Here is a 25,300-nt window from a genome sequence, read left to right on the forward strand (position 1 = left end):
GAGTTGAGAGTTGAGTTGAGAGATGAGTTGAGTTGAGTTGAGTCGAGTTGAGTTGTTGAGTTCAGTTAGTTTAGTTGGGCCTGAATAATGGAGCCATTTTGTGTACTGGGTATCCCACTCTTGGACAATTTCAGCCTTATTCTACTTACTTTCTTGATTGGTAGCATCTGGGTGTTTTTTTCTAGGTATTGGAGCTGGACACAGGTGGCAGCCAAGACAGAGGTATGTGACAGCCACTCTCTCTCAAATACCACTTCTCTCTGTGCTGGACCCCTATAGGTTTGTATAAATGCTTAGCCTCTGGGCCATCTGAGGGAATGAGCTGTGGATAGGGGGAGTTGATACAGTTCCCAGAGATGTCTTTCTCTTAATTCATTTCAAGAAGCTTTAGGCCGGGCATGGTGGAGCACACCTTTTATGTCAGTACTTGGGAGGCAGAAGCAGGAGGATCTCTGTGAGTTCAAAGTCATCCTGTGACACATAGTGAGATCCAGGAGAGCAAGGACTACTGTCTCATAAAAGCCAAGAAGGAAAGAGGAAGAGGGAAGAAACGAAAGAAGAGGAAAAGAAAGAAGAAAAAAGAAGAGGAATGAAAAAGGAGAAAAAGTAGAACAAGGAGGGGGAGGACAAGAGGAGGAGGTGATGGTAATATTAGTAGTAGCTTTAGGATCACATTATTAAAAAGACACTGAGGAAGAGTGTATGAGATATTGAATAAATGCTGCCCAGGAACTTTAGCTGAAGGAAGACATTCAGACCGACATACATAGAACTTTGGGGGAAATCATGTGATAAGAGTTAAGAGGGGCAGGGATATTGTCCATCACATGGGAGGCAGAAAGCCAAGGGAGTTCACTTTGCAAAGAAAGATTTATACTCATATATGACAAAACAATGAAGATCTTGGGACATTAATTGCAAGTGGCAACTTTGTTGGTGTGGATTTTTATTTCCAACAGAAGAGGAATTGTTTGCAGACATGGTGCCCATGGTTAATGTTAGTAGGCCATGCCTCTTTTCTGAGTTTCCTCTCCTGTGAGTAGACCATGAGTGTCTGCCTCCCCATAGTCCTGTCATCTTGCCCAGACTTGACATGCCTACCTGTTTTTTTTTTTTTTTAGTCATTCCAGTGAGTGTCCATATCTCCTTGTGGTTCCATGTTCATTCCCCCATGACTAGAAATGGTGAGCAACTTCTCACATTTTCTATCCATTTGGAAATTCTCATGTAAATTGCCTATTCAAGTCATTTGTGCACTTTTAATTTGTGTATGTGCATGCATGTCTGGATGTGTTCATGCATTTGGCATTGTTCACATGTGGAGGTCAGAGGAGAATTTTGTGGAGTTTCTTCTATTCTTTTATCTCTATGTCGGTTATGAGCTCAGGTCACCAGGCTTGAACGGCAAGTGTCTTTACCTTCTGAGTCATGTCACTTGGTTGTCCTAATGGTTGGGTGGTTACTGATTTATACAGTGGTTGGAAAGACCTCATTGAATATTACAAACAGGATTTCTCTGCTAAGTATAGATATTAGATAGCACATAGGAATCCTTTAATTTCATATTTACATCTAAGATTCATATCAAGTTACTTTCTGTGGATGCTGTGAGGTAGGAATTGAAGCCCTTCCCAAGTTCTAGATAGCTATTTAGTCTCTCTAGTAGAGCAGAAGGGTAAGATGAGTGAGCCACTTAGACACTAATACAAACTGAACACACACACACACACACACACACACACACACACACACACACACACACACACTCGTGTTCTCACGCAGGGAAAATACTTGTACCCATAAAATAAAAATAAATCATTAAAAAAATTAAAACAAAGAGATGGAGTCTCAGGATCCAAGCTAGCTTTGATGTCACTATGGATCCCAGGTTGGCCTCAAATTTGTGACCATTCTGGGTCAGCTTGCTGCCTGCAGGGATTGATCTGCATGCCATTGCACCCTGCATCCATCTAGAAATCTGAAGTGCCATGCTAATTGTTTCTTCGAGGTTTTGATTGAGATTCACATGGAATTTATGTTTCAGATGAAAGATAATTGACATGCTAAGAAAAGAATCTTCAATTCATGGATATCTTTGTTTCATTTATTTTGATTTTCTCTCAAAATATATTGATTTTATTTATTTGTGTGTGTGTGTGTGTGTGTGTGTGTGTGTGTGTGTGTGTGTGTGTCTGTGTGTGTGTGCACACCCTAGGAATCCAGAAGAGGTTGTCAAACCATTGGAACTGAAGTTACAGTTGATTGTGAGCTGTCTGACATGGATACTGGGGAGTGAACGCAAGACTTCTGCAAGAGCAAAATGTGCTGATAACAACGGAGTCTTCTTTCTAGCTCTATTGAAATTTCAGTAACATTTAGCCCTCACTATATAAAGTTTGTCATACATTTTATTTGTGTATGATTATGAGAGAAAGATACAGAAAAGGAGGTGGAAGTCAGGGAAAGAGGGGTGGATGGAGAGAGGGAGAGAGGAAGGGAGGGAGGGAAGGAGGGAGAGAGAGAGAGAAAGAGAGAGAGAGAGAGAGAGAGAGGGAGAGAGAGAGAGAGAGAGAATCTCACAGTATGTAGGGATAGAAGGACAGAACTCAGGTGGTCAGACTTAAATCAATGTTCATTGAGCCATCTAGCTGGCTCCAATATATAGTTTTAATTACAGAGAGTTTTGAAGCTATAGCAATAAGTGTGTGTGTGTGTGTGTGTGTGTGTGTATTAGTTGGGGATCAAATTCAAGTCATTGCTCATGCTAGGCAAAGCACTCTAATACTGAACTACATCTCTGGTCCATTTTTCTTTGATTTTTATTAAGGACAATTTCAGGCAAATCAAAGGCACACATAATTGGTAATGCACCTAGCATGTGCAAGGCACTATGACCTATTCTCAATATCAGGGAAGAAAAGTTTGTCTGATGACTCCTCACTGCCTGTCACTCTCTTTCAACCCTTGCTACATTATTTAAAGCAAACCACAGATAATTTCATGATAAATATTTTAGTGCATATAGTTTGAGTTTCTGCCTCCACTCTGCAAGGAAAAAAGAACAAGAACAATGGATTATTATAATATCATTACTACATCTAAAACATAACAATAAAATGTGAACAGTTCCTTAATACCTCAAACACACATCTGTGTTTAAATTCCAGTAGTCATGTAGTGACATGAATTATTATTTAGCAGGATTCAATATCACATGTTGAGATTAAACGCCATGTTTCTTGACTCCTTTAGTCTACAGATTCTCTCTTTTTCCCTTCTATTTGTTCTATTTATGTAGTGGAGAAAAGTGTCATATCTCTAGATTTCACAGTCAACATTTTGTTGATTAAATACCCATGCTGGGTAGTCATGTATATATGGGCAGTGCTAGTTTGGGCTTAGTAGGTTAACAAAGAAATAAAACATGAAATTGGAAGGTGGACATTTGTGGGGGTGGGTGGGAAAAGCTTGGAGGGTGGGAGAGTATGGTTATATTTTATTGTATACATGCATACAATTTTAATTAGGAAAAATTACTACACCCCCTCCACGTGGTTTGACACATTCTGCTGCCTCTGGTACTTTCTCTGAGTTGGGATTTCTCCAAAACTCTTCTAGAAATGCATTTGCCAGGGGAGCAGGATTGGAAAGTGTACCCTTCAAGAGAGACTAATTGTTCTCTTTCTAGACTGGGTAAGGTCTTGCAGGCATGGCTCCTTCCTCTCTGAGGACCAGGTTAGCTGCCACAGGAGTTGGAATCCCGTTGTCTTACACATCCATCCACTGGCTCTTCTGCCTCTGCTCTAAGCTGAAGCTATGCAGAGACACCATCCAGAGCTAAGGACATGCTAGCACTAGGCTTTTAGGCTTCCAGAACCATGAAGTCAAATAAACCTCTTCCCTTCATAAATAAGCCGATCACAAGTACATGAACATGAATCAGGAGGAAGTTGGATCTAAGATTTATCAGAATTTGTTTTCTGGTGGGAAAGGAGGCCATATTTCATAGAAGATGATAATCATCAGGAAGCACAGAATGTCTGGGTTAGTTTGGCATTTTACTTTTCTCTATCTACCTATTTAACTTCTCTATCTGTCTGTCTGTCTGTCTGTCTGCCTGCCTGTCTGTGTTTTTCTTTCTTTCTTCCTTTCTTCCTCTCTTTCTTTCTTCCTCTCTTTCTTTCTTTCTCTCTTTCTTTCTTTCTTTCTTTCTCTCTTTCCTTCTTTCTTCTCATCTATCTGACTTTCTTTTTTCCTTTTTTTATTAGATATTTTCTTCATTTACATTTCAAATGCTATCCTAAAAGTCCCCTATACCCTCCCTGCCACCCTGCTCCAAAACCCACTCGCTCCTGCTTCTTATCCCCGACATTCCCTTGTACTGGGGCATATGATCTTCACAAGACCAAGAGCATCTCCTCCCATTTATGGCCAACTAGGCCATCCTCTGCTATATATGCAACTAGAGACACAGCTCTGTGAGGGTACTGGTTAGTTCATATTGTTGATCCTCCCATAGGGTTGCAGACACTTTCAGCTCCTTGGGTACTTTCTCTAGCTCCTTCTTTAGGGGCCCTGTGTTCCATCCAATAGATGACTGTGAGCATTAACTTCTGTATTTGCCAGGAACTGGCATTACCTCACAAGAGATAGCTATCTCAGGGTCCTGTCAGCAAAATTTTGCTGGCATATGCAATAGTGTCTGGGTTTGGTGGTTGTATATGGGATGGATCCCTGAGTGGGGCAGTCTCTAGATGGTCCTTTCTTCCATCTCAGCTCCGAACTTTGTCTCTGTAACTCCTTCCATGGATATTTTGTTAACAATTCTAAGAATGAACGAAGTATCCACACTTTGGTCTTCCTTCTTCTTCTTTTTTTTTTTTGGTAAATATTTTATTAATATTTTCTTTTTTATTATACATATTCTTCCTTTATATTTCAAAAGCTATCCTCAAAGCCCCCTATACTCTCCCCAACTGCCCTGCTCCCCAAGCCACACCCACTCCTGATTCTTGGCCCTGGCATTCCCCTGTACTGGGACATGATCTTTCTTCTTGAGTTTCATGTGTGTTGCAAATTGTATCTTGGATAGTCTAAATTTCTGGGTTAATATCTGCTTATCAGTGAGCGCATATCATGTGTGTTCTTTTGTGCTTGGGCTACCTCACTCAGGATGATGTCCTCCAGATCCATCCATTTGCCTAAGAATTTCATAAATTCATTGTTTTTAATAGCTGAGTAGTACTCCATTGTGTAAATGTACCACATTTTCTGTATCCATTCCTCTGTTGAAGGAAATCTGGATTCTTTCCAGCTTCTTGCTATTATAAATAAGGCTACTATGAACATAGTAGAGCATGTGTCCTTATTACAAGTTAGAACATTTTCTGGGTATATGCCCAGGAGAGGTATTGCAAGATCTTCTGGTAGTACTATGTCCAATTTTCTGAGGAACCGACAGACACACAAGCATGCAATCCCACCAGAAATAGAGGAGTGTTCCTCTTTCTCCACATCCTCGCCAGCATCTGCTGTCACCTGAATTTTTGATGTTAGCCACTCTGACTGGTGTGAGGTGGAATCTCAGGGTTGTTTTGATTTGCATTTCCCTGATGATTAAGGATGCTGAACATTTTTTCAAGTGCTTTTCAGCCATTCGGTATTCCTCAGTTGAGAATTCTTTGTTTAGCGCTCTCTCTCTCTCTCTCTCTCTCTCTCTCTCTCTCTCTCTCTCTCTATCTATATCTATATATCTATATCTATATCTATATCTATATCTATATCTATATCTATATCTATATATATATATATATATATATATATATATATATAGACTCACTCTGTAGACCTGGCTTTCCTCGATTCAGAAATTGCCTGCCTCTACCTCCCAAGAGCTGGGATTAAAGGTGTGGGCCACCACTGCCCGGTAGCCTTTTGTCTTTTGCCTTACAGAAGCTTTGCAATTTCATGAGGTCCCATTTGTCGATTCTCTATCTTAGAGCACAAGCCATTGCTGTTTTGTTCAGGAATTTTCCCTCTGTGCCCTTATTTTGAGGCTTTCCTCCACTTTCTCCTCTATAACTTGCAGTGTCTCTGGTTTTATGTGGAGTTCCTTGGTCCACTTAGACTTGAGCTTTGTACAAGTAAATAAGAATGGATCAATTTGCATTCTTCTACCTGATTACTGCCAGTTGTGCCAGCACCATTTGTTGAGAATGCTGTCCTTTTTCCACTGAATGGTTTTAGCTCCCTTGCCAAAGATCAAGTGACCATAGGTGTGTGGGCTCATATCTGGGTCTTCAATTCTATTCCATTGATTTACCTGTCTGTCACTGTACCAGTACCATGCAGATTTTATCACGATTGCTCTGTTGTACAGCTTGAGGTCAGGCATGGTGATTCCCCCAGAGGTTCTTTTGTTGTTGAGAATAGTTTTTGCTATCCTAGGTGTTTTGTTATTCCAGATGAATTTGCAAATTACACTTTCTCAGTGAAGAATTGAGTTGGAATTTTGATGGGGATACATTGAATCTGTAGATTGCTTTTGGCAAGATAGCCATTTTGACTCTATTAATCCTGCCAATCCATGAGCATGGGAGATATTTCCATCTTCTGAGATCTTCTTCTAATTCTTTCTTCAGAGACTTGAAGTTCTTGTCATACAGATCTTTCACTTCCTTAGTAAGAGTCACACCAAAGTATTTTATATTATTTGTGACTATTGTGAAGGGTGTTGTTTTCCTAACTTCTTTTCACCCTTGTTTATCCTTTGAATAGAGAAAGGCCACTGATTTGTTTGAGTTAATTTTATATCCAGCTAGTTCACTGAATCTTTTTTATCAGGTTTAAGAGTTCCCTGGTGGAATTTTTAGATTCACTTATATATACTATCATATCATCTGCAAATAGTGATATTTTGACTTCTTCCTTTCCAATTTGTATCCCCTAAATCTCCTTTTGTTGTCTAATTGTTCTGGCTAGGACTTCAAGTACTATATTGAATAGGTAGGGAGAAAGTTTGGCAGCCTTGAAGTGGGATTGCTTCAAGTTTCTCTCCATTTAGTTTGATGTTGGCTACTGGTTTGCTGTATATTGCTTTTATTATGTTTAGGTATGGGCTTTGAATTCCTGATTTTCCCAAGACTTTTATCTTGAATGAGTGTTGGATTTTGCCAAATGCTCTCTCAACATCTAACAAGATAGATCATGTGGATTTTGTCGTTGAGTTTGTTTATATAGTGGATTACATTGATGGATTTCCACATATTAAACCATTCCTGCATCCCTGGGATGAAACCTACTTGATCATGATGGATGATCGTTTTGGTGTGTTCTTGGATTTGGTTAGCGAGTATTTTATAGAGTATTTTTGCATCGATATTCATAAGGCAAATTGGTCTGAAGTTCTCTTTCTTTATTGGGTGTTTGTATGGTTTAAGTATCAGAGTAATTGTGGCTGCATAGAATAAATTGGGTAGAGTACCTCCTGTTTCTATTTAGTGGCATAGTTTGAGGAGAATTGGAATTAGGTCTTCTTTGAAGGTCCAATAGAACACTTCACTAAACCCATCTGATCCTGGGCTTTTTTTGTTTGGGAGACTACAAATGACTGCTTCTATTTCTTTAGGGGAAATGGGATTGTTGAGATCATTAATCTGATCCTGATTTAATTTTGGTACCTGTTATCTTCTAGAAATTTGTCCATTTTTATCAAGTTTTTTTTTTTTGAGTATAGCCTTTTGTGGGATCTGATAATGTTTTGAATTTCCTCATGTTCTGTTGTTATGTCTCCCCTTTCCTTTCTGATTTTGTTAATTAAGATACTGTTCCTGTGCCCTCTAGTTAGTCTGGCTAACGGTTTATCTATCTTGTTGATTTTCTCAAAGAAGCTGCTCTTGTTTGGTTGATTCTTTGAATAGTTCTTTTTGTTTCCACTTGGTTGATTTCAGCCCTGAGCTTATTTTCTGCTGTCTGCTCCTCTTGGGTGTATTTGCTTCCTTTTCTTCTAGTGTTTTTACTGTGAAGCTGCTAGTATGCTCTCTCTAGTTTGTTTTTGGAGGCACTCAGGGCTATAAGTTTTCCTCTTAGGACTGCCTTCATTGTGTCCCATAAGTTTGGGTATGTTGTGGCTTCATTTTCATTAAACTTTAAGAAGTCTTTAATTTCTTTCTTTACTTCTTCCTTGATCAAGGTAACATTGAATAGAGTGTTGTTCAGCTTCCACGTGAATGTTGGCTTTCTATTATTTATGTTGTTATTGACGATCAGCCTTAGTCTGTGGTGATCTGATAGGACGCATGGGATCATTTTACTTTTTTTGTATCTGTTGAGGCCTGTTTTGTGACCAATTATATGGTCAGTTTTCGAGAAGGTACCATGAGGTGCTGAGAAGAAGGTATATCCTTTTGTTTTAGGAGAAAATGTTCTGTAGATATCTGTTAAAACTATTTGTTTTATAACTTCTGTTAGTGTCCATGTGCCTCTGTTTAGATTCTGTTTCCAGGATCTGTCCACTGATGAGAGTGGGGTGTTGATGTCTCCCAGTATTATTGTGTGAGGTGCAATGTGTGCTTTGAGCTTTACTAAAGTTTCTTTAATGAATGTGGCTGCCCTTGTATTTGGAGCATAGATATTCAGAATTGAGAGTTCATCTTGGAAGATTTTACCTTTGATGAGTATGAAGTGCCCCTCCTTGTCTTTTTTGATAACTTTGGTTTGGAAGTCAATTTTACTTAATATTAGAATGGCTACTCTAGCTTGTTTCTTGGGACTATTTGCTTGGAAAATTGTTTTCCAGCCTTTCCCTCTGAGGTAGTGTCTGTCTTTTTCCCTGAAGTGGGTTTCCTGTAAGCAGCAAAATGTTGGGTCCTGTTTGTATAGTTAGTCTGTTAGCCTATGTCTTTTTATTGGGGAATTGAGTCCATTGATATTAAGAGAAATTAAAGAAAAGTAATTGTTGCTTCCTGTTATTTATGTTGTTAGAGTTGGGATTCTGTTCTTATGGCTGTCTTCTTTTAGATTTGTAGAAGGATTACTTTCTTGCTTTTTCTAGGGCGTGGTTTCTGTCCTTGTATTGGTTTTTTTCTGTTATTATCCTTTGAAGGGCTGGATTCGTGGAAAGATAATGTGTGAATTTGGTTTTGTCGTGGAATACTTTGGTTTCTCCATCTATGGTAATTGAGAGTTTGGCTGGGTATAGTAGCCTGGGCTGGCATTTGTGTTCTCATAGGGTCTGTATAACATCTGTCCAGGATCTTCTGTCTTTCATAGTCTCTGTTTAGAAATCTGATGTAATTCTAATAGGTCTGCCTTTATATGTTACTTGACCTTTTTCACTTACTGCTTTTAATATTCTATCCTTATTTAGTGCATTTGTTGTTCTGCTTACTATGTGTTGGGAGGAATTTCTTTTCTGGTTCAGTCTATTTGGAGTTTTGTAGGCTTCTTGTATATTCATGGGCATCTCTTTCTTTAAGTTAGGGAAGTTTTCTTCTATAATTTTGTTGAAGATATTTACTGGCCCTTTAAGTTGAAAATCTTCATTTTCATCTACTCCTATTATTCGTAAATTTGGTCTTCTCATTGTGTCCTGAATTTCCTGGATGTTTTGAGTTAGGAACTTTTTGCATTTTGCATTTTCTTTGATTGTTGTGTCTTTGTTCTCTATGAAATCTTCTGCACCTGAGATTCTCTCTTCCATCTCTTGTATTCTGTTGCTGATGCTCGCATCTATTCTGTTCCTGATTTCTTTCCTAGGGTTTCTATCTGCAGAATTGTCTCCCTTTGGGGCTTCTTAATTGTTTCTACTTCCCTTTTAAGATCTTGGATGGTTTTGTTCAATTCTATCACCTGTTTGGCAACAGGCATCTGTACCTACTGAGCCATTTTGTTGGTTCCCACGTGGTATCTTATTGTTTGGATAAGGCTGTTTTCCTTACTAATGCATGTCTCTAGAGTACAGGGTTCACATTTATTGTTAGGCTCAGTATGCCACACAGTAATCTAGAACTTAGTTTTAAAAAAAAAAGTAATGACATAACTTTGCCAAGCCTTGAAACCAATATTTAACTCCTATGACCTTCAAGGTAGATGGAAGGAACTGACACTTGCAGGTTGTCTTCTACTTCTGTATGCCTCAGAATGTACTACACACACACACACACACACACACACACACACACACACACAAACACACAAATACACGCATAATTTTTTAAATGAGTGTGCATATGGTTTTGCAAATGTGGAGGTACCTGGGAACTTATGAAAACTGTTTCACTTCTTTTACTAGGAGAGCTCCTGAGGTGGAACCCAGGTCCTCAGGCTTGGTGTCAAGCACCTTTGCCTACAGAGCCATTTTGCTGTTTCCTTATTATATTTAATAAATTATTCAAAATAAATAAATTAGTAACTAGTGATATGATTATAGAAGATATCTTAGTTGATACCTGATATAAAACATATCAATATCCCATGTGTAAGGTGAGATGTATTGTCAATAAAATCTCCAATCTATAACATAAACCTAAGTTTCTTGTTTATTTTTTGTGTGTTTTTTTATAGAGTGAAGAGATCAAGAAACCCACAGGTCAGAATGACTCTATCCCTTATTGCTAGCTGAAGGCTGATGATATCAGCTAGTATATCTTTCTGCTTTAAGACTCTGGTCTTTGATAGCATGTGGAAGAAAGTTGAAAAAGAGGGTGTGGCTAGAGTAGAACCATCTTTCTAATATCTTTACTTCCAAAGTCATGCAAACAGCTCTATAGCTCCTCCACTGTCCCTTTTCCCAAGCTTCTGTGTCCAATATGTTTTCATGGAAAGCCCAAAGTATGGGAAAGAAACTTGGTGGGTCAGGAGAATGGACAAAGAATAGTTAACAAGAGTTTGATAAGGGAGGGAGGTGTCTGTTACCTTTATTCCTCTACTATGGATGAAAGGTAGTAGACATCTTTACAGGAAAAGATGTATCAGGATCTCTGTGTCTCCCTCGGCTACGTTCCCATTCCCATGCTTCTAATGGGGGCACTTCTGGTCCATGATGAGGACAGCAGAGAGCATGGACTTTTAATATGTTGATAGCTGTGCTGTACCACTAATTAGCTACATGGCCGGCATGACTCCATTTTTGCCCTCATGATTGTTACATGAAGGGGGTTCTGTTGGACGATATCAGTAGCCACTATGCTAAATAGTTTCTTTACTTCTATTACCAGTTTTACAAATGGACGACTCCAGAATGAAATTTGGGGAAGAACATCTCCTTAGGTAAGCGGAGTCTGTCTTCAGACTGTCCTACTGACAATTTCACGACAACTTGATACAAGCTAGTGTCATTTTGATAGAGGGACCCTCAATTGCTCCTTCCAGACCGTCTTGTGGGCAAGCCTGTGATTCATTTCCTTAATTGATGATTGATGTGGGAACATCCAGCTCACTGTGGTGATGCCAACCCAGGCTGGTGGTCACAGGTGACATAAGAAGGCAGAGTGAGCAAGCTATGAAAGCTAACCAGTAAGTAGAGCCTGTGTGTCAGCTCCTGCCTCATGGATCCTGCCCTGAGTTCCTACCCTGAATTCCCTCAGCAATGGAGTATGACTTGAAAATTGGAAGGTAAAACTAAACCTTTACCTACAAGCAGATAATGGTCATGGTGTGTCATCACAGCAATAGAAACCCAACTAAGACGTCACCTTAATTGTAAGTGCTAGAAGTATAAAATACCTGGTAGTTTTACTTCATTTACTATGAAAGCAATTGTCTCCTTTCTAAATTAGCTTTCTATTCATATTGGATAGCTTAGTGGTACTTTGATATCACTTCAGTTCCATTGACCTACCCTAATGTGTTCAGTATTTTAGGACTTCCTATGGGCTACACAGAGGACTATATATTATCCTCAATAGACAAGAACCTTCGACATCTGGAAAATGCAAGGTCAGCAAACAGAGTTTCTGGTAGGGGGTAGAGAAATATTAAAATTAAAAAAGGAAGGAAGGAAGAACAGTAAAGGCAGAGAGAAAAGAAAATAAATTGAGTCATAAGGAAGTTTATTTGAGATTTATATTTTTCTGTGTAAGAGTCTTTTGCACACACCTATATCTGTGCACCACATGCCTGTCTGGTACCCACAAAGGTCAGAATAGAATACATGATCCCCTGGTTCTAGGGTTCCTGATGTTTGTGAACCACTATGTGGGTGCTGAGAATCAAATTTGAGTCTTCTGGAAGAGCAGACACAGCTCTTAACTACTGACCCATGTCTCTAACCCCCAAAGCAGTGATGTTGGTTTCTTTTTTTTAGATAAAAAATTTATTTATTTATTTATTTATTTATTTATTTATTTTTTTATTTTTTGGACTTTTGAGTCAGGGTTTCTCTGTTTAGCCCTGGCTGTCCTGGAACTCCCTTTGTAGACCAGGCTGGCCTCGAACTCAGAAATCCGCCTGCCTCAGCCTCCCAAGTGCTGGAATTAAAGGCGTATGCCACCACGCCCGGCGATGTATTTATTTTTAACACGTGCACATGTGTACCAAATGTATGCAGAGGTCAGAGGGCAAACCACAGGAGTCAGTTCTGTAACGTGCGGATCTTAGGGTTTGAACTGAACTCAGGTCACCCAGCTTAATGGCAACTTTAATGGAAACTCTCTCTGTCTCTGTCTCTGTCTCTGTCTGTCTCTCTCTCTCTCTCTCTCTCTCTCTCTCTCTGTGTGTGTGTGTGTGTGTGTGTGTGTGTGTGTAAAACTTAGGTGTCATTCCTTGGATCTATCCATCTTGTTTTTGAAATACAGTCTCTCAGTGGGACTCACTAATTAGCCTTGACTGGCCAGTGAGCCCCAGGGATGTGCCTGTCTAGCACCGGGGCACCATGTGCTTGCTTATATTATCCTGTGTGCTCTCAGGATAGGGCCAGCTTCTCTGTCTGTGTGCTGTGCACTTCAGTGGCTCATCTCCCTTGCTCCTGGTAGAGGGACTCTTTTTTTTTTTTTTATTAGATATTTTCTTAATTTACATTTCAAATGCTGTCCCAAAAGTCCCCTATACCCTCCTCCCCGCCCTGCTGTCCTACCCACTCACTCCCACTTCTTGGCTCTGGTGTCCCCTGTACTGGGGCTTATAAAGTTTGCTAGACCAAGGGGAATCTCTTCCCAAAGATGGCCGACTAGGCCATCTTCTGCTACACATGCAGCTAGAGATACAAGTTCTGGGGGCACTGGTTAGTTCATAATGTTCCACCTATAGGGTTGCAGACCCCTTCAGCTCTTGGGTACTTTCTCTAGCTCCTACATTGGGGACCCTGTTTGTTCCATCCTATAGATGACTGTGAGCATTCACTTCTATATTTGCCAGGTACTGGCAAAGCCTCACAGGAGACATCTATATCAGGGTCCTTTCAGCAAAAATCTTGCTGGCATATGCAGTAGTGTCTGTGTTTGGTGGCTGATTATGGGATGGAACCCTGGGTGGGGCAGTCTCTGGGTGGTGCATCCTTTCGTCTTAGCTCCAAACTTTGTCTCTGCAACTCCTTCCATGGATATTTTATTCCCTATTCTAGGGAGGAATGAGGTGTTGGTCTTCCTTCTTGATTTTCTTGTGTTTTGGAAGTTGTATCTTGGGTATTCTAAGTTTCTGGGCTCATATCCACTTATCAGTGAGTGCATATCAAGTGACTTCTTTTGTTATTGGGTTACCTCACTCAGGATGATATCCTCCAGATACATCCATTTGCCCAAGAATTTCATAGATTCATTGCTTTTAATAGCTGAGTAGTATTCCATTGTGTAAATGTACCACATTTTCTGTATCCATTCCTCTGTTGAGGGACATCTGCTTTTTTCCAGCTTCTGGCTATTATAAATAGGGCTGCTATGAACATAGTGGAGCATGTGTCCTTATTACCAGTTGGAACACCTTCTGGGTATATGCCCAGGAGAGGTATTGCTGGATCAACCAGTAGTACTATGTCCAGTTTTCTGAGGAACAGCCAGACTGATTTCCAGAGTGATTGTACCAGCTTGCAATCCCACCAGCAATGGAGGAGTGTTCCTCTTTCTCCACATCTTTGCCAGCATCTGCTGTCACCTGAATTTTGATCCTAGGCATTCTGACTGGTGTGAGATAGAATCTCAGGGTTGTTTTGATTTGCATTTGCATGTTTTGATTAAGGATGTTGGACATTTTTTCAGGTGCTTCTCAGGCATTCAGTATTCCTCAGTTGAGAATTCTTTGTTTAGCTTTGTACCCCATTTTTAATGGGGTTATTTGAATTTCTGGAGTTCAGCTTCTTGAGCTCTTTGTATATATTGGATATTAGTCCCCTATCAGATTTAGGATTGGTAAAAATTCTTTCCCAATCTGTTGGTGGCCTTTTTGTCTTATTAACACTATCTTTTGCCCTACAGAAGCTTTGCAATTTTATGAAGTCCCGTTTGTCTATTCTTGATCTTATATACACAGGCCATTGTCGTTCTGTTTAGGACCATTTCCCCTGTTCTCATATCTTCGAGGGTTTTCCCCACTTTCTCCTCTATAAATTTCAGTGTCTCTGGTTTTATGTGGAGTTCTTTGATCCACTTAGACTCGAGCTTTGGTAGAGGGATTCTTTACAGAAGTAACTGATGCTTGTGAATAGCATCCCTTTTCCACACTCACCTCCCTTTGGCCAAAAATATTTTGGACTTGGAATTACCACTGTCTTCCTTTGTCCTAATTTTCCCACTACTGATTCGAAAGAAAATGAAAAGAAAACTCTCTTTGTTTTCAGAGCAACACTTTTGGAACCGGATTTACCAGAATCCCATGGTACATCTTCTTCCTCCATCTCTGACACTGTGGCTCATGAGAGTGTCCCACATTGCCGTTACTGTAAAAATAGAAAACGTTCTACTGACTACAGCATGTCCTCTGAATCCTCCAAGAACAGCTCAATCCTGTCTTATCTTCCAATCTTTCCTGAAAGAACAACTTGGAAAATCCAGGGCAATATTGTCCCCGATTCCCCGGAAAAGGAATTGCCCAAGTCCAGGAACCAAAGCACACCACTGCCTACCTTTCAGCTGACCGACACTGAGAAGTCAGAACTTTCCCAGAATTTTGCTGTCCTTCCTCCCTTACAAGCTCATGGCTCTTTTATTAGCTCTAATTTACAATCCCTAGATCCGTTAGTCAGGAGAGAGCTGCAAGGACATATGTCTCAGAAGGTTTCTACTCTGCAGAAACAAGTGGTACCTCTGCCTGTGAAGAAGTCATGGAAAACACTCAATCATCTGATGGATGTACAAGGAGTTCCTGAACAAGAGATCCCCCACACTCAGTTATCTACACCCATCCCTCAGAGCACCAAGCCAAGTACCAACAGATCTTCAGGTGTTCCATCGATTCATCTACATGTGAACATTGGGGTCAATTCTGAAGTAAATAGGACAGAAGCCAGAATGTCACGGCCACTTACCTCCAAGAAGCAGTTAGAATCTGAGAATGACCACCAAATCATTAGATACAATCCTTTAGTTATATCAATGGACACGCCATCTTCCAGAAATGTAGAAGTTAATGCAATTCAGGAAGAAACCTCTTTACTGAAAAAGGATCCAAAGCACATGTTAGACCTGAATACAGAACAGAGGGTCATAGGTCTTCCAGAAGAAAGGATAAAGTCACATAAGACACAAGGAACTAATGCGGAGCTGACACCCAAGGCACCATGTCCAGCCACAGACAGAATAAAGATCACTCCAATGGCATTGCTTCAGGTTATGGATTCAATGGGAATAATCCCAGATTCACATTCAGAGGTAACAGACCCTGTGAGGAAAACAAAAGATAAGAGTGACTTATCGCAGCCATCAAACCAAGCTCAAACAGTAAGTATACCTCCCAAGTCATCAAATCCAGTAATTGAATCCATAAAAGTAGCAAATCCTGAGCATCAAAAAAGGGAACCAAAGATTACTAACCCATCAGAAACGAGTCTGTATGAATACACAGCAAGCACCGAATTGACATTGCCTGATGTTGATAATATCCAGGGAACCATTGTAGAATCATATTCAGAAATGGGATCTCAGGGGTTGAATCTAGAACCAAGAGTGCAAATTGAGGAATCAGAGTCATTGGTAGAAAAAACCACTGAACCATCTGGACTAGTTGTAGAACCTATAGAGTTAGATACAGGACCCACAACACATATTATAGATGTGATCCCAGGGCCACAGCTCCACAATGTAAAGTCTATGCAAATAGATACAGGACTAGAATTACAAAGTGAGTTATCTGCGGATTTAGTACAACAGTCATCTATAGGATTGGTAGATCCTGAAAAGGCAAAACTAGAGCCAGAGCTTCAGAGTTTATCACCAAAGGAGTTGGTTGAGGGGACACAGATTCCAACTGTGAAATCCGTGGATTTGAATCTGGGCCAAGAGCCGCCAGTTGTCAAATCTCCATTGATTCCAGGGCCACACCTGCAAAGAGTCAGATTTCCAAAGTTATGTCAAGGGCAACTTCTTCAAGGGGAAAATCCAGCAAATTCTATCTCGGGCTCCCTATATAATAATTTGAAATCTGATGAAGCAATATCATATTTCCCAGTACAAGAAATCAGGTCCTTTGGTGCTATTCCAGGGCCAAAGGTTCTAGAATCACATCTACAACATGTGAAATCTACTGAAATAAATCTAGGACCATGTTTGCAAGATGTGAGATTTTTTGATTCGATGCCAAAACCTAAGCACCATGGCTTCAAATATACACAGTTAATAAAAGGTTTTCCGCTTCAAGAGAGGATATCTCAGGGATTTATGCCAGAATCATTTTGGCCATTAAGCCAAGAGCCAAAGTTCAAAGATAGGAAGCTTGCTATGCCTACACAAGGATCAGAGTTTCACAACATTAAATTTACAACACAAGCCTCTGAACTACAGCATCCACATGTGATATCTGAGGATGTCAGCACAGGACGTCGGGAACAAGATACCAAATTTTCTGAGCTGGCTTCAAGACCGAGACTTCAAGAGGTCAAATTTGGGGAGCAAATCTCAGGATTGATGTGTGATAGTGGAAGTTCTATGACTCTAGAGTTAGGGATGCATGACCCCAAATTAGCAAAGATGATGACTGCAGGGCTACAAGATTCAAGGCAAGTTAGTTTTAACTCAGGGCCATGGCTTCAAGATGTCAAATTTTTGGATGTAATACAAGGAACTCCACTTCAAGGTATGGAAACTTCAGAGCTAAACTCAGGGCCATATTTAGAATGTGTAAAAAGTTTTGAGTTGACAACACAGCCAGAGAGGCAGGGGATGAAGCCAGAATTGATAGGACAAGAGTCCCCATTTCACGGTGTAAAATATGTCATAAGGAATCAAGTACCAAGCTTTGAAGACAAAATGTCTTATAAAATGGTATCTGAGTCACAGGTGCAAATGGCGGAAACAATGAAATTGGCTCCTGGGAGACACTTAGGAAATGCAGATCATTCTGAGTTGATCAGAAGACCGCAGACCCAAGGCAGAGCATTTTCCGAATTGATAGAAGGACAACTTTTGGGACATATAAAACCTGTGGAGAAGAACACAGTCTCAAAGCAAGAAGCTCTGCCATCTGTGGAATTAACACCAGGGCTACATTTGGGAGACTTTACATCTACAAAGGTAAAGTCAATGTCAGAGCAGAAGCAGGTCAGATCTACGCTGTCAACCCCAGGGATGCAGGCAGGAGATATGAATGTTGAGGAGCTGCCTCCAGGCTCCAGCTTGAAGAGTTTAAAACATAGGTTACTTCCTTCAAGGCCAAAAATAGAAGATAGGAAACCTGTGATCTTAACTGTAGAAGAGTGTCTCAAGATGATAAAATCTACTGTGGAATCCCCAAGTAGTTCACTGAGAGGAGATATGAAGTCTGTGCAGTTGATTCCAGGTTCAAGAATTCAAGATTTGAAAAACAAGGGGTTGGCCTGTGATACACATGTTCAAGATGTAAATGTAGATGAAAATGCCATGGACTTGAAACTTGAACCAAAGAAGCAAGAGGAGAGTCCTGTGACTTTTGTACCAAAGATGCTGTTTCAAGAGAAGTCTATGGAGGTGTTTCAAGGGCCTCAACTGCAAGGTATAAAACCCAAGGAACTGACTTCACTGCCACAAATGCAAGATAGGAAACCTGTGATCACCCTATGTTTGAAACAGCAAAGTGTGAAACCTGTAACTGTAGCCAATACAAAATCAAAACCTGCAAATATGAAACCCACAGATGAAATGAACTCTTACTTACAATTCAAAGGCGCAACCTCATTTGAATTTGCTACTGATCCGGTTGTTCAAAGTGTAAAACCTGAGAAGTTCCAAACAGCTAACTGTAGCCAAACACAAGGGATCCAAGGAGTAAATTCTTTTGTATACACTGCAGGGCAAAATCCTCTGTGTGAAAATTCTAATAGGTATAATCTTGGGCCACTTTTTCAAGGTATGAATTTTTGTACATTTACATCACCACAAATTCTGTGTGTATATCCTGTTTGGTGCAATACTAGAATACATTTGCAAGATATAAATTCTTCTGCATGTACTCTAAGTCAAGAATTTCAGTCTGTAAATTCTATTGGCTACAACCCTGGGCCACATTTACAAGCTCCAAAACTTCAAGAGCAACACTTGAAAGATTTGAAGTCTGAATTAACTCCAGGGTCAAACAATTTGGATATAGCACCTATGGAATATAACCCTGGTCCACAAAGTCAAGATATGAATTCTTCTGGGTTTAATCCTGAGTCAAAACCTCAGTGCATAAGTTCTGTAAAGCCCAGTTCAGGGCCACAGTTACAAAGCATAAAGTCCTTTGAGTTGACCCCTGACTCAGAGTCTCAAAGTACAAAATCTGTTCTGTTAAACTCTAGATCACCTTCTCAAGGTGTGGGTTCATCTAACTTAATGCTAGGGGCAAAGTTTCAAAAGAACCCACTTTTGAAGAACCAGCGTGGGTCATGGCAGCAAAGTGCACAACCTATATTAAGTTTGAGGCCTCAGTCAAATGGTGTGAATTCTGTGGCTTTACCAAGGTCACCACCTGAAGATAGAAAGTTTCCAGAGAGGAGTACACAAATATCATTTTGTAAAAGTGCTGTAGATCTGACAACTAGCTGTGGTCTGAACGACTTGAGCAATAAGTTGTTTTTTCCAGATCCTTGTTTTCAAAACCTTCAAAATGTCCATTTGAAGCCAGTGCCACAGTCTCAAAGTGTGAGTTCTTCAGAATTGATGCCATGCCACAGTTCACAACATCTTATGTCTTCCCTTGCACCAAAGCCATGTTTTCAAGATACAAACCCTAAGGAGCTGATAATAGGATCCAAACAGGAAAGTCTGAATTGCCAACTCTTTCCTTCAGAGGAGAAACCAATGATGGTATTGGCACCACAGTCCACCAGGAAGCTCTTAGCAGGACCAGCACTGACTAGTGTCAAATTTTCAAATTTGTCACTGAAACCACAGCAGCAAAATACAAAATCTTCGGCATTTACTTCAGAGCCAAAATGGCAAGGTGTAAAACAGGTAAAATTGTCATCAGTGTCTCTGCCAGAACCAGGAAAATCTGTGGAGTCACCACCAAAGTCAATTCTTCAAAACATGAAACCTGGGAACCTAATGCCCCAGACAATTGATTCTGTCACAAAATCTGCTACAGTCATATATAGACCAGAGCGACAGGTGGTGTTCTTTGCAGGGATGAGCATGAAGTCTAGGTATCAAGTCCCTAAATCGAATTTTACTTCACCACCAACTTATCAAGATGTGGGATCTTTAGAAATGACTAAAGAGTTGGGACATAAAAGCAAAGAAATGATGGAGAAATCTGTGAGGTTTAGCTCCAACCCAACACATAAAGTCATAGAATCATTAGAGATGCCCCTGAAGCTAGATCTTCAAGTACCAGAATTTTTTGATCTGACTCCAACACTAAGTGATCAAGATTCAAAATCCTCAGAACTAAACCAGATCTCAGAAGCTCCTGAGTTGCATTCTTGGTCATGGCCTCAATTTCAAGATTTCAAGGAGTTACACGTAAAAGAAGTTACAGAATCTGATAGAATGGCCCTCAACGTCAAGAGTCATGTTGCAGACATGATAGAGGTGACTTGTGAAGCAAGACAGCCAGCGAAAGAATTTCTTAGAATGACTCCAAAGCCAGTAAATAGAGAGCCCGGATTTGTAGAAAAATCTCCAAGGCCATGTCCTCAAGACTTAGGACCTCTGGGGGTGGCCTCTAAGAAAATATCTCAAAGGGAACAATCTGTAATATCAACACCAAGGCCATTCTGTTACATCCCAGATCCTGTTTCAGGAATAACACCAGGACCAGGAACTCAGATTCCCAAATCTAAAAATTTGGCCTCTATGCTGTGGCTGCAAAAAGAATCTTCTGAGTTGTCATGCAAGCAAACCAGTCAAATTGAGGGAAATACAGACTCTGTAGAGCTCACCTTTGGTACACGGCAGCCAGGAGAGGTAGCGGCTAAGCTAACAGAACCTCAAAATCTGAGCCTGGAAAGTGCAAGCATCACTCCAATAGAATCACTGGATCAAACGGTAAACTTTGTAGGCATTAATCCAAAGCCACCAGATCAAGTGACAGAATCTGCAAAGACACCCCTTCCAGTTCCTCAATCAGTTACCCTCCCCAAAGTTTCTGAAAATGTGGAAGAGATTCCTGGACCACCACTTCAAGTTATAAAGTCTGTGAAGATTCCAGAGAGTTACCCTCAAAAGTCAAAATACAATGATTTTACTCCCAGAATACATAATGTGATAAGTTCAGAATTTGCTCCAAGCCTTTGGCTACAAAATGTGCAATCCAATAAATTAACCCTAGTGCCAACACATCAGGTTTTAGAAATAAAACGACAACCAGGATTTCAAATTATAAAGACTGTATTAAATCCCAAACCACTGGTTATGATTGTAAAATCTGAAGAAGTGGCATCAGGACTCACCATGAGATCGAGCATTAAAATAAAGGAGTGTTTGAATTTACACCCAAGACCACATCTTCAAGGACTGGTAAAACTTGCAGGGTTAACTCCAAAGGCAGATATTCAAGTGACTTCTGCAGAATTAATATTTCAGCAAACATCTCCCCTTAAGGAACCTACGTTGTTAACTCATGAACAAAGGCTTCAGGCTGAAAAATCTCTAGGCCTCACACCAGAATCTCATAAAGTAGTGAAAATGGAGGATTCAAATCAGAGTAAAGACTCAGAGATGATCACATCAGTACTGTTACAGGCAGAGAACTCCTTATCTCGTTTCATACACAGCCCTTCAGCCCCATTTCTTTCTAGCATTGATAAAGCAACCCAATTAGGGCACCTTCAGGGTTCTGGGGTGCCTAAAGATTTAAGAGCTTTTGATATGGAAAACCTTGGTTTGGAAATTTTGCAGTCTTCAAAGTCCTACACAGACACTATTATAATAAAATCTTCAGTTCTTCCCTTGGTCCTTCCAAATCTACCCTCTGATAAGACAGGGGACACCAAGGGAAACCCATATCCTGAGATCTGGAGTATGAATGTCTTATCTAAGGAAGGAATTGAAAAGGGCCAAATGGAGGAATTCCAGAGGTATTCTTCATATTCATTCAAACTACTATCAGAGGAGTTTCAGGCTGGATTAGAGGCTCAAAGAAGCTCTATCCATTCTTTCTTGGGCATACAACAGAATGTCTGGGAAAGTCATGTCTCTAGGCAGCGACTACCTAGGAAATACCTCTCCAGTATGCTAATGCTGGGGAATGTCCTGGGAACCATTATGGAAAAGAAGCCTTGTTCTCAGTCAATTTTAACAGAAGGATCCACTATGGACATCTGCCAGTCTATTCATAATTTATTTGGGGTTCCAGCTGAACTAATGGAATTTTCTCAAAGCCTGCTAGAGAAGGTTCCAAGGACTGTTTCTCAGACTTCAGTGGCTAAAAACTATATTCAGAGACATATTTTATGTCACAGTAATGAGAAAAGAATGCCTTTAAAGATGTGGACACGCGGCTCCACATCTTCCATAATACAGCAATACTCTGGTAGTAGATTGGGTGTCAAGAAAACAAGCTCAAACCTCAGCAATATACTCCAGGATGTCACTGAGCATGTGTCTGTCTCATGTACTGGGGCCAGGTTTCCTGCCTTGATGAAATCAGAGTCTAACTCTGAGATACTTTACACTAGGGAAGGTTCTCTTTCCAGGGAGCAGAGTAAAATTTCACCATGTGAAAATTTTACTAGGTCTTCCGAGTCTCAGCATTCCCTCAGGACAGGTTCTTTCTCCCAGTCCAAGACAGATATCTCAGAACAGACCCAACTGCTAAAAGAACTACAGGGGAAAATAGCAGGAAATCTCCTAAGAAGTCAAATACAGCACAATATCCCTCTTCCTCTAGCGTCAGGTCTTGTCCTAAAGTATCCCATCTGCTTACAATGTGGTCGATGTTCAGGATTTAATTGCTGTCATAATTTACAGTCTGCTTTTGGACCGTACCTTCTCATCTACCCACAGCTCCACCTTTTAAGCACCCCTGAGGGCCATGGTAGTGAGATTCAGTTGCATCTTAAATTTAAATTACAAACTAGGAAAAGACCTCAAGTCTCAAAGTATCATGCAAGAAACCGAGCAGATCCATGGAAGGGTGCTGCATCACCATCACGAAGGAAAGCCAGCCTCTCTACACCAGCATCCAAGAGTCCTAGAAGAGATTTCCAGTCCAGTTCTTCCCTGTCTCCTACTTCTGTACAAGTCCACACTCAACAAAAGCAATGGTGCAGCCGTTGTATGGCAGGAAACACAACAGCCAAAGACTCTGTGTTCTGTCAGGGTCATGACTTATCAGAGAGTGAATACAGAAGCAATCTGGATGAAAGATCTGTTAAATCAAGCCCAAGAAAGACTTCTGTCTTAACACATCCAATGAAGAAAATCATCAAGGGACCTCAAACACAAATCACAAGGCTCTACAAAATCAGTACAAGCACAAAAGGCAGTCATCCTAGAACACTGAGGGGTCTATCAAGAAGCAAAATGGAAAACACCCTAACAAGCACTTCCAAGAGACAGCCTAGGAAATCCTGCCAGCCCAAATTTATCCAATCGCTTTTTCACAGCCTAAGGCAGGCATTCCAAGCAGCACACACAACTGTGAATTTTATAGGACAGAAACTTCAGTACAAGATGAGGCCAGATAATTTGTGGTCAATCAAAAACTTGCACCCCAAACAAAGATCTGAGGATTATGGCTTAATGGGAGATAGCCATGGAGCCAGGACACCAGTTGTCAGGTACATGTCACCAAGCTCAACCCCTAAGCAAAAGGACAAGTTTCAGGGAGCAAGTGAGTGCTTTAGACAACCTCGAAAGCCCAAAGAAGCAAGGTCTCTCCTACCCAGACCAGTGCAATTGCAGAAGATCTTGGCTTGGGGAAGAGATGTCTTTAACCAAGCTACTTCAGTCCCAGAACGTTTGAAGAGAGTTCAAAATGTCTACAGTATGGCAACAAAAAGCTGTAGTGATGAAATATCCAGTCTAGAGTCCAAGAAGTTTTCTAAAGTAGGAGCCAAATTTCAGGCCCAAGAGAGAATTGTATCTAACCCTCTCTTGAAGGGAATCCTGCAGAGTCACTTGGGAAAGAAACCCATTAACAAGGAAGAACAACAAGGCTTCTTCATGGAGAGAGCCCTATGTAATAAGTCACCTGAAAGGATCCATCGCAGGCTTCCTCAGAGAATTCACTGGCAAAGTCCTTATGAGAGGAGGCAACACAGCCCTTCTTGGAGAAGGCATAGTAGTCCCGCTGACAGAACCCTTAGAAGTCTTTCTGAGAGGTGTCATCGCAGTCCTTCCCAGAGAAAGAGTCTTAGCTCCTCTCTAAGAACCTACCACAATCTCTCTGACAGACTTCATAACAGTCCCTCAAGGAGGAGCCCTCCCAGGCCCTCAAGAAAGAACCCAAGAAGTCCTTCGAGGATGAGCCCTCACAGTCCCTCATGGAGGACCCCATGCAGTCCCTCAAGCAGGAGCCCTCACAGTCCCTCAAGGAGGACCCCACTCAGTCCCTCAAGGAGAACTCCTCGAAGTTCCTCAAGGAGAAGTCATCACATTCCCTCAAGGAGGCACACTCAAAATCCCTCTGGAAGTAGCCATCACAGTCGCTCAAGGAGTAGTAGCCATCCAAGTTCATCACGGAGGAGCCCTCCCAGGTCCTCAAGAAAGAATCCAAGAAGTCCTTCAAGGATAAGCCCTCACAGTCCCTCAAGGAGGACCCCACTCAGTCCCTCAAGGAGGAGCCCTCACAGTCCCACAAGAAGGACCCCACTCAGTCCCTCAAGGAGAACTCCTCGAAGTTCCTCAAGGAGAAGTCATCACATTCCCTCAAGGAGGCACACTCAAAATCCCTCTGGAAGTAGCCATCACAGTGGCTCAAGGAGTAGTAGCCATCCAAGTTCATCACGGAGGAGCCCTCCCAGGTCCTCAAGAAAGAATCCAAGAAGTCCTTCAAGGATGAGCCCTCACAGTCCCTCAAGGAGGACCTCATGCAGTCCCTCAAGGAGGAGCGCTCACAGTCCCTCAAGGAGAACCCCACTCAGTCCCTCAAGGAGAACTCCTCGAAGTTCCTCAAGGAGAAGTCATCACATTCCCTCAAGGAGGCACACTCAAAATCCCTCTGGAAGTAGCCATCACAGTGGCTCAAGGAGTAGTAGCCATCCAAGTTCATCACGGAGGAGCCCTCCCAGGTCCTCAAGAAAGAATCCAAGAAGTCCTTCAAGGATGAGCCCTCACAGTCCCTCAAGGAGGACCTCATGCAGTCCCTCAAGGAGGAGCGCTCACAGTCCCTCAAGGAGAACCCCACTCAGTCCCTCAAGGAGAACTCCTCGAAGTTCCTCAAGGAAAAGTCATCACATTCCCTCAAGGAGGCACACTCAAAATCCCTCTGAAAGTAGCCATCACAGTCGCTCAGGGAGTAGCCGTCCAAGTACTGCAGGGAGAAGTCACTCCAGGAGGTGCCCTTGCAGCCCTTGAGGAGGATGCTGGCATCAGGACCCATGAAGCCTCTGACATCACATAGGCACAACCCCACACCTGTTGCCAAGGTAACAGCCACCATATTATCAGAATCCACTTGGATCATCTTCCACCTTTTGCTATGACTATGTCACCATCCATATATAAATAAAAGCCCCTTGATCTCTCTTTCTCTCCCTCTCCTTCTCTTTCCACCACCTTGCCCCTCTTTCTCTCAATAAACTTCACGTGGAACTGTT

At 41.2% G+C, this 25,300-nt stretch overlaps 1 long non-coding RNA gene across 2 annotated transcripts; it reads left to right on the forward strand.

The window, feature by feature from the left end:
- Gm17695 (predicted gene, 17695) lies at window positions 1–25,300 on the forward strand. Of its 2 annotated transcripts, NR_165653.1 has the most exons (6): window positions 1–222; window positions 1,122–1,184; window positions 10,564–10,588; window positions 11,217–11,268; window positions 11,854–11,937; window positions 14,768–25,300. It is a non-coding gene; the product is annotated as a predicted gene, 17695 (long non-coding RNA). The 2 variants fall into 2 exon arrangements; NR_165654.1 differs by lacking the exon at window positions 1,122–1,184.

Source organism: Mus musculus, chromosome 5 (assembly GCF_000001635.26).
Source record: "Mus musculus strain C57BL/6J chromosome 5, GRCm38.p6 C57BL/6J".
Lineage (NCBI taxonomy): Eukaryota > Metazoa > Chordata > Mammalia > Rodentia > Muridae > Mus > Mus musculus.